Source organism: Tamandua tetradactyla, chromosome 2 (assembly GCF_023851605.1).
Source record: "Tamandua tetradactyla isolate mTamTet1 chromosome 2, mTamTet1.pri, whole genome shotgun sequence".
NCBI classification, from domain to species: Eukaryota; Metazoa; Chordata; class Mammalia; order Pilosa; family Myrmecophagidae; genus Tamandua; species Tamandua tetradactyla.
In genome coordinates, this window is record NC_135328.1 from 8,420,312 (window position 1) to 8,430,302 (window position 9,991).

Genomic DNA, 9,991 nt, shown 5'->3' on the forward strand with positions numbered 1-9,991 from the left:
GCCTTTGTGCGCGGAGAGGTGGTCCCCACACTGGGTTCCCAAGGAACCCTTTGGAGGTCCCACCATGGCGGGTCAGGCCTGAGCAAACCTGGGCTGCTGGTTCGGTTTAGAGAGCTCCGAGGGTGCCCAGAAGCGTTCTTTGTGTTAATGCAGGGGATATTGGCTCCAGCCAGTTTGAACAAAAACCGATTGGCATTAAACTGCCAAATGAAGTCCAACAGACCTGTCCTCCTTAGAAGGCCCCTCAACACTGTTTTTACTCACACAGATCTTCACCCACCCCAAGCAGCTTTATAAAACTTATCTACCTGACTCCTTCCCCCCAAAAGCCTCCAGCTCCTAAATCAATAGGATTTAGGAATCGGACGCTTAGAAACATTCTCCATCAGCTTTTGCTGTGCTTTAACCTTCTCACGGTTTCTCAAAATAATGGCAAGCAGCTCGCAGTTTCCATTTCACCCCCACCACAGACCCATCCACACACGTACACACGCACATGCACACACGCACACACGCACCCCTGCGGAGGAGAACAGTGTTTTCTCCTGGATGGGGGATGGAGCCATACTAGAAGACACAAAAATGTAAGAAAGTGAAATGTCCAGGGCTAAGAGGGCCTCAAGAAAGGGCAGGCTGGGCCGCAGCTGGTTCATCTCAGGGCGCCTCCAGCTGCCACCAGCAAGCCCGAGAGAGCGGCAGCTACCTGTGGGTCCCAGGGCAGATGGCACCGCGGTATCTTGCAGGCCCAGACAGAAGACTTCTTCCCGTGGGAAGCACCTCGGCCATCTCTTGAAGGTCGAGGTTAGCCTAGGAATTAACTTCACTCAACCTGCTTGTGAAAAGCACTGAGAAGCGAAGCTCGTGTTCGCCACCAGAAGAACTTTTCCCTGAGGCTGAGTTGGGATTGGAGCCTGCAGGTCTGTGGGTGGATAGCACTAGATATTGCCAGAAAAGGGCTCTGGATTCTGGAAGGAACTAAGGTGTGCCCTTTCACTCCTCGCGTCTGGAGGGCGGCAGTAAAGAAGATGACTGTGAACTTGTGCAGGTGTTTCTGACCCAGCATGACAAAGTTGACAGCCCCTTTCTTCAGGAGCCTCGAAAGCACATCAGAGACCCAAGTATTTCAAAATAATTTCGAGGAAAAGAAAATAATTTACAGGGATGCCATCAATAAATGCATCGTCTTTAAAGGAGATTGATTTTTCAGGAAGGACAGAGTGCTTCAGAACTAAAGGGGTGGGTGGGAATGGTAGCACAGCAGTGGAGATGTAATTAGCACCACCGAACCGTCCAGTTGAAAGTGGTGCAGATGGGAAATGGTGAGTTGTAGCTATGTCACCACAATAAAAAGTTTAAAAAAAATGAAATAACACAGAAAGTGAAGCTTCGATTGTCTCTGAGCACTATGGAGGGTGGCTACGTGGCTTGGGCAAGCCCAGGTTCCTCTGGTCCCTTTGATTCAGAGAACTCTGCACCCAGCTCACGTACTGTGCCCAGAAGGGGAGAGCTGTTATCTGCCCCCAGCAAAGTGAGTCTCAAGGGAAAACGTCTGCATTGCAGGGAGGCAGGGGGAAAGGACCCACTTCAGAGGAAGCTGTCACACTGACATCCATAAAAAACTGGCCATGATGACTAGCCATGCCCCTGTGGGGGTAAGGTGCAGGGCAGGGAGCCCTCTCTTATGCTGCAGGAAGGGACTCCATGCTATATAAAAAACTCATCCATTAAAAAACAAAACAGTTCCTAGCCTTTGGCAAAGCAATTTTAAGTCCTAGGAATCTGGACTAAGAAACTAATGAAGCATGAGCACACGGGATATAATATCTGAAAATAAATTCTGCAACAATAGGGGCGATGGGATAAATAAGTTAAAGGACATGCAGTGTGTGCAGCAATTGAAAATCAAATTGTGCAAGTATATGTATGATTGGCACAGAAAAACATTTACCATGAGCTGTTACACTGAAAAAGCCAGTTGCTAGACAGTAGGCACAATATAATCCTATTTTCACAGGATTCACATACAAATTCTAAATTGTCTACAATGGGATTCGATTCCTGTGTCTGTTTCTTAGTTTATTTTTTAATTTTCACAAGCACTCGCCCTCCCCCTTTCCTTCTCCTCTCCCTGGTAACCTGTAATCTGCTTTCTATCTCTGCAAATTTGCTCTCATAAGTGACATGCAAAATCTGACGTTAGGTGCCTTGCTTATTTCACCAAGCATCATGTTTCCAAGGTGTCACACTTTGCAGCCTGTCTCATGACTTCATTTTTCCTTACAGCTGTATAATATTCCACTGTGTGTGTGCACCACATTTTATTTATCCCTCCAGTCATAGATGGACATTTGGGTTGTTTCCAGCTTTTGGCAATTGTGGATAATGCTGCTATGGACATGGGTGCCTGAGCATCTATTTGTGACCCTGTTTTCCACCTGTGGCTGAGTCTTCACCCATGTCCCAGGAAATGGGAGTGTTGAACAGGGGTTGTCACAAGCGATGTAGTTGGTTCTGCCTCTTTGCTGCATAAGCAAGACTCTCAGATACCTTCAAAGTTTCCCATCCCCTGGTAAACATGCCTCAGATAACCACTGTTCTAGTTTGCTAGCTGCTGGGATGCAACACACCAGAGATGGATTGGCTTTCAATAAAAGGGGATTTATTTAGTTACCATATAGTTCTTAAGAGGAAAGGCAGCTAACTTTTACCTGAGGTTCTTTCTTACGTGGGAAGGCACAGGGTGGTCTCTGCTGGCCTTCTCTCCAGGCCTTTGGTTCCAACAACTTTCCCCAGGGTGATTCCTTTCTGTATCTCCAAAGGTCTGGGCTGAGCTGGGAGTGCTGAGATGAGGAATGCCGAGCTGCTTGGGCTGTGCTGTGTTGAGCTCTCTCATTTAAGCACCAGCCAATTATATCAAACATCATTCATTGCAGCAGGCATGCCTCCTAGACAACTGCAGGTGTAATCAGGAACAGATGAGCTTCACATGCCATTGGCTCATGTCCACAGCAACAGAACTAGGCACCTTCACCTGGCCAAGTTGACACCTGAACCTAACTACCACAACCACCTCCCCACCTTGAGTGTGGACAGAGCCCGTGACTAGGGTGGATGTCACTACTGTGATTGTGTTACATCATGTGATAAAGGCATTCTGCAGGCCTGATGGGGTACCAGTCAGCTTCGGGTACGTCAAAAGGGAGATTGCCAGGGGGGCCTGACCTAACCACACGAGCCCTTGGAAACTGGGACTTGAGATCAGAGATGGAGAAAGTCAGAGATTCAAAGCAGCAGAGACGTTCTCCGTCTGGGGAGGGGGCTGAGTCTCAGGGAATGGCAGGAAGCCTCTAGCACTAAGAACGGCCGCTGACGGCCAGCAGGCCAGCAGGGACCTCAGTCCTGCATCCGCCCACAACCTGAGCGAAGTTGGAAGAGGGCCCCGAGCCCCACTGGACACCCCGATCCTGGCTGACCCCTTGGTTTCGACGCTGAGCAGAGAACCCAGCCACACCCTGCCTAGAATCTTGACTTATAAAAACTATGAAATAATAAATTCATGTGTTTTTTTTAAATAGAAACATATTTATTTTCTGACGACTCTATTTCCACTCTCATGTAAGAGCCTGTGGAAGAACAACTTCTGACCTCTCAGGGGCTGTTCCTACTCACTCAGTGCCCTGAGCAGTGGGAGCTGCAGCCCGGTCTCCAGTAGGGAACTGCTGACCATAGGGAGCTGCTGCCCAGGTGCAGAGGGACCCTGCTCGACTGCATCTCAGGCTGCCACCGTGGGCTGAGCAGCGGTCAGCTCAGGAGGTGGAGCAGATCATTCGCCCTGAAATTCCTCCTTGGTCCCAGCCTTTTCGGCAGTGGCCTGCTCTTCCTTTTCAATCCCTCCAGGATCTCTGTAGAATTAGAGATCAGGGGTGACTTCCCTTGCCAGCATCCACCCTGGCAGACCCGCTGAGGAAGCTCCCTTGTTGGTGCCTGGAATGGCAGGGTCCACAGGGTGCAGGGGAGAAGCTGTAGAGCTGCGGTGGGCAGGCTGGCATAGGACACCTCTGAGAGGCTGGCGGGCAGCCCTGGGGTTGGTCACCAGCAGGACATGCAGCTCCTGAAAGGCTGCCTGAAGCTGGCTGGTGAAGGTTCCAGAGTGAAGCTCCTGGTGGTAGGAGGAGCTTCCAGTGGCAGCAGAGAACTTGAGCCCAGCCCACTGGCTGGCATTCCTGGTGGATATGACACTGACATCAGTGGGATTTTCAATGGCAGCGTGGCACGAGCTGCGAGCAGAAGCTTCTCCCATGTCCCGGGAAGTAGATGTGATGATGTAGATGCACTGTTTTTTTCCTTTTGGAGAGGTACTGTTCCATTTGGAAGTCGAGGTTGGTGCCACCTGAGTGGGCTCCTGCTGCAGGGATCTGAGGACACCCTTCTCCTTCATTGCAGGACATCAAGGACTCTAGACATTGTTTAAGTTTCCCTTCATGTTATGATGGGAACTGAGGACAATGCTGCATGGACCCCTTTCCGGGTAGCATGGAAAGGCAAATTCATGTTGTTTTAAGCCACTAAGTTTGTTGCTAAATAAAAGTAATACATTCACATTGTTACTGACCCACTCCGGGTTTCCCTCTCTCTAAACCCAATTGCATTCCAACCTGGGTTTAGGTTGCTCAAATTACGGAGCCGTTTCAGGGTGAGACCGAAGGCGGATCCTTCTGAGAGACAGCCATCCCGGGGATGTGTCCGTGCTCCACTCACCACACCTCTCCCTTCCCAGCCCAGCGAGGAGAAGGACCAGGGACCTCCATGGCTTTCTCCCAGGCGGGGTCTTCCGTAGCAGCAGAACCCTTTAGCAACAAGGTGGTTAGCAAGTCATGGTTCCTGAGACATTTGGAGCTCTGGCCTTGCTTTCTTTCTCTTTTATCTTCTCCCCTGGTCAATCCCTGTGTGTGGCTGGACTTGAGGAGCCCTGGGCTCACTGACCACCATCTTCTCACTAAAGAAAACCAAATGTGAGTTATGGCTGGTTGACCTGCCCCTTGTGGGAGAGAGGGCCTTCCCCGCTAACAGGGGTCTCAGCTTTCTCCAAGGTGGTCTTCGCAGTCTTGGCAGTCGGAAGGAGGCCCGCCTCCCCTGGTCCCGCGGGAGAACCCCGACGTCTGTGCGGGATGGAGGGAAGGGGAGATGGAACCGCACACTGAGTCCTGGGACCTTTGGGCTGGCGGGCTCCACATTTACAGTGTGAGATCGATCCTCTTTCTTGCTTTGTGTATCTTTGGTGTTATTTGTCTGTTGTTGCTTTCATGTGAAAGTTTATTTTGTAAAATCTGGAAGAAGACATTTTTATAAACTTCCATCTTTCCTGGAAGGCTAGTTTAATTTGAAAGGAGAATTTATGCTTAAACTTCCAAGGGTGGAGGCTGGGGTTTTGATATCTGGGAAAATCCGTATCTGGGAAGGATAAATGGTGAGCTCAGTGATTGGGCATTTCCCCCAGGATTTTTGATTTCTCCCTTCCTACACTTTCCCAGAAACCGAATCTTTCCAGCTCTCTGTGTAGATTTTTTTGTTTACATTTTATTCGCTCCCATCCCCTCTGCTCATGTCATATATTTCTAATATATTGAAAAGAAGATTAAAAATCATTTTCATATGACTCTACATTTAGAAATGAACTTCACATATTTATTACTCTATTCCCCAGTTGACAGGCTAATGAGAGCCCATTTTCTTTTCAATCAAGTAAATGCTATTACAAAATCGATTTTGGAATCACACAGATGGGAATTCAAGCTGGGCTCTATCATCCAACTGGATGATTCAGTCACTTTCTTGTCTCTCTGGGTCTCCTTTCTTTATTTAAGAAGAAAATTGGAGAGGTGACAATAAAAGGACCTCCTGGCTGCAGGGGTCACATGAGGCCAGCTTAGGAGCCACCCCAGCAGCCGGCGGGTGTGCAGGGCCCTGCAGCCGGGAAGGTGACGGCAGGACAGCGGACGGAGAAGTTGAGCCACCATGCAGCCCGTGATGGCCTCAGCTGATCCCACAGGCGCTCTGAGGCTGGGATGGCCCTTCCGAGGTGTTCTGAGTCTGGGTAAGGGACCCGGGTCTTGTGCTCCACTTTGAAGGGTAGTTGGCCGGGAGCTGCCCCAGAGAGGGGACATGCATTGTGGTTGAGGCGCCTCTCTCAGGGCAGAGCCAATTCCAGAAAGGGCAGGGGCCCTACAGCCCCCAGCTGGGGGAACCAGTCCTTCCACCCTGCAGAGGGAAGCTGGCTGGCACACCACAGCATCCATGACAACCGGGAAGTAGCTACCTCCATCACACTGGGTCTGAAGGGGCTTAGTGGGAGCTGGAGCAGCACCAGAAAAACCCAACCCAACAGGAGTTGAGCTGGAGAGGACACAGCCATTTCATGGATGGTGGCGCCTCCAGTCTCACCGACCTTACCTGGAGGGCAGAGGGCACGGGAGCCCAGGTGATACAGCCACAGGGTCAGCCTCAGAGGGTACAGAGCAGGAGAGAAAATGGATATGGGGCCAGGGAGCAATCAGAGACTAACCAGTGCATCCAGTGTGAACTGTTGATTTCCTTTCCCCTAGCACATGCCGTCAATGCTTGTTATTTGCTATAAAGTCACTACAAATACTACATTAGCAAATACTGACCCACAGCCCTAGAGGAAATGCAGGGTTAGGTTTCTGCCAGCCTCTGGCTGCAATGGTGTCATCAACCCTTCAGGATATCACCTTGTTTTTGGTCTTTCTGTTTAAAGATACCCCCTCCAGTACGAATCGTTGCTCTGTGAACACTGCATTCATGGCCGGCAGTGCTGTAACTCATGCCTGAAGGAAGCTTCTCTGACACATGTACTTTCTCTGCAAGACCCATCCCAGCCTTCTTTCTCTTAAGAACATTCAACAGCACCTCTGCACAATATTTGGGGGCTATTTTATTCAGCTAAAAGTACAAGGGTGTGAAAAATGTGGCCTTAAATATACCATGAAAAGGCCACTTGTTTGCAGTGTGAGAGCTGCAGCAAGAAAGCAGGGTGTTGTCTTGTTCAGCCTCAGCTGGGAAACATGAATGTTGGATGACGCCCAATTTTTGGACACTCAGCATGTCTGTGAAAGACTGTAAAACACCACAAGGATTGATTTTGGAGTTACAAATACATTTTAAGGAGTAGGCAAAACTGTATCTTCCCAAAATGCCTGATGACAGCCGCATAAAGGTTTATAAAGGAGGAAGGCTGCTGTCCTGAAATAATCTCACCTAAGGCCAGAGTGAGAGCTTTTCATCAAAAGCTCACTCACTCTATGCAACCAAGTTCCGGCATTCAGCCTGACTTAGTGCTTCTCTGTGAGACGGGACATTCCCCCGTGGCCCCGGAGCAACTTTGCAGCCTGAAGCTCCCGTCTTTCCTCATTTCTCATTTAGTTGATAGAGCGCTATGTCTTGAAGTTTGATTTCTCTGGGGCTGGGAAAGCCAGACTGTTCCTAAATTGTTTTCCAACTCAACTGAAAGCCCTGTCCCTGAAGGACTCTGCTTTGGAGATACTTGAAACTTTGCAGACATTAAATAACTGAATATCAAAGTGCCAGAGTAGGCAAGGGCTTTAAGCAAAGGTGCTGGAACCCCTTTTCCCTCTGGCTTGCTGAATGCATGGACCTTCCTTTGGTCCATTGAGAAGCTCAACCCATGTGACCTGCGCCCCGGGTCTGAGGTGTGTCTTTTCTCTGGGTCCAGCATCTCATCCTTGGTAGAAGCTTTTAGGGCTTTTATGATGGGGTTGGTTAGATAGAGAGAAATGAGTGGTGTTATCAGCTTTGGTGAGCAGGATTATTTTCTGAGATCATGGGGTTAGCCACGTGCCAGTGGGACAGGTTGATGCATAGAGCCAAGGCTGTTGTATAAAACATTTAAGAAAGAAGATAATTCCAGGTTTAAACCAGCTTTATGTATCGCTGGCTTTGGCTGGCTTTTGTCATGGGAGGTGTTTTTTTTTCTTCTTCTTCTTCTTTTTTTAATGGTGTATCTAAAATATAGTGCTTGAGATTTTTCTTTGGCCAGCCCAGAGTTTACAGTTTAGCAGTATATCTCCAGAGCCTCAGCCAGTCATATTATGATTCAAAGTTTGCCTCCCATGATTTGGTCTTGACAGTGAGGCAGGCGTCCCCCTGTCACTTGGGTGCCACCACGAGGGTCTCGGGGAAAATCACATAAGACGCCTAATTGGTGTCTTGAAGGCAGGGTTGGTGCCGCCAGGGAAGCCGCTTTGCTCACCTTTCTTGAGGGATATGTGCATCTGTTTTCTTGGGCTCTGGGAACAGAGGAACCCGAGCTGTGTTTCAGTTATCACTGCACAACAAAACAGTTCCAGAATCTGTTCTTAAAACAATGCTGTTAAAATTTTTTTTCCCCCGCAGTTCTGACTGGATCTGCAGGTGGGCAGGCGGTGGCCCCTCGAGCAGCTGCATTCAGCTCGGAGCTCCATTGGGTCTGGGGTGGCCAACCCCATCCATTGGGTCTCCTATCCGAGGGCCTTTCTCACGTGGCCTCAAATCATTCAGTATCCATGCTGGACTTCCTTGCTGCATGGCAGCTGGGCTATAAAAGGGACAAAATAAAAACTCAATGTCTTTTAAGGTCCCAGAAGATCACTTCTGTAAGTCAGAGCATGCCACAAGGCTGGTCTAATTTCAAGGGGAGAGGAAGTACACTCTTCCCTTTGATGGGAGAATAGCAAGGAACCTGTGGCATCTTTAATCTGACACAAGTGGCTAAGGACAAGAGTTTTGGAGCCAATTAGATGTGAGTTTGAGTTGGATCTCTGTCACTCATCAGCCATCCAGTCTTACTAAAATCCTGAGCCCCTGTTTCCTTATGTGTAATATCAGCACTTGCCTCATAAGCTGGAGTTGGGATTGGCTTAGTTTCCTGGCTGCTGAAACAAACACCATTTATTGGGTTGGCTTAAACAACAGGAATTTATTGGCTAACGGTGTTTTTTTTTTGTTTTTTGCATGGACAGGCACCGGGAATAGAACCTGGGTTTCCGGCATGGCAGGTGAGACCTCTGCCACGGAGCCACCATGGCCCACCCTGGCTAACATTTTTGAGTCAAAGTCCAAAATCTAGGCTTTAGCAAGGCCATGCTTTCTCCCAGAAGACTGGTGTCCTGGGGCTGACTGCTGGTGATCCTTGTTCCTTGGCTTTCCTGTCACATGGCGATGTCTTCTCCTTTCTCTCCAGGGTACCATTGACTTCTGGCTTCCTTTTGTGGCATTCTCTCCCTCTGCCTGAATTTGTGCTTATAAAGAACTCAAGGAATCCAGGTGAAAGCCCAACGTGATTGAGTGGGGCCCAGCCTGAGTGGAGTGACGCTGTGAAGAGCTCTGATTGACAACAGGCCCACCCCATGAGAATGCAGGCCAGAGCGTGTCCACGCAAGGGGACACATTTCAGTCCACCTCACGCATGAAGTGGCAGAATGTATGGCCTATGTGCACCATGGTGCTGGGGCTTTGCAAATAGTCTGTGCACCGTAGTCTTTTCATTGCCATGACCTGCTTTATTCGTTCAGTGCATCCCCATATTCACCCACATGAGTTTGCACAGTGGGGCTGCAGAGTGGACAGCGAGGCAGGTGTGGCCAGACATCTGCAGCACCTTTTGATCACTGGAGATCCAGAAACAACAACCCGTAGCCCCAAAACCCACACCCTGAAGAGGCCCGATCTTGCCCCAGGGTTCTGGAAAATCCCCCCAATGCTTGAGGATCTCTTGAGCCCATCGGCTTCAGGGTCCCTAACTCTCCTGATGTGGTTCAGTCTGTAATAACCTCGCCATCTCCACCCTGCCTGTCTCCACATCCACCCTAAGCCCAGGTGATGGGGTACTCACTCGGGCTCCAGGGTTCATTCCATCCACCCCAGTACCCTCTACCAAGACAGGTGTGCAGGCTTCATGACTTTGCTAAAGTTTGTG

At 49.5% G+C, this 9,991-nt stretch overlaps 1 pseudogene; it reads right to left on the minus strand.

Annotated features, from left to right (window-relative positions):
• Positions 1-3,772: 3,772 nt before the first annotated feature.
• Positions 3,773-4,448, minus strand: LOC143655520 (small ribosomal subunit protein uS2 pseudogene; annotated as a pseudogene).
• Positions 4,449-9,991: the final 5,543 nt, after the last annotated feature.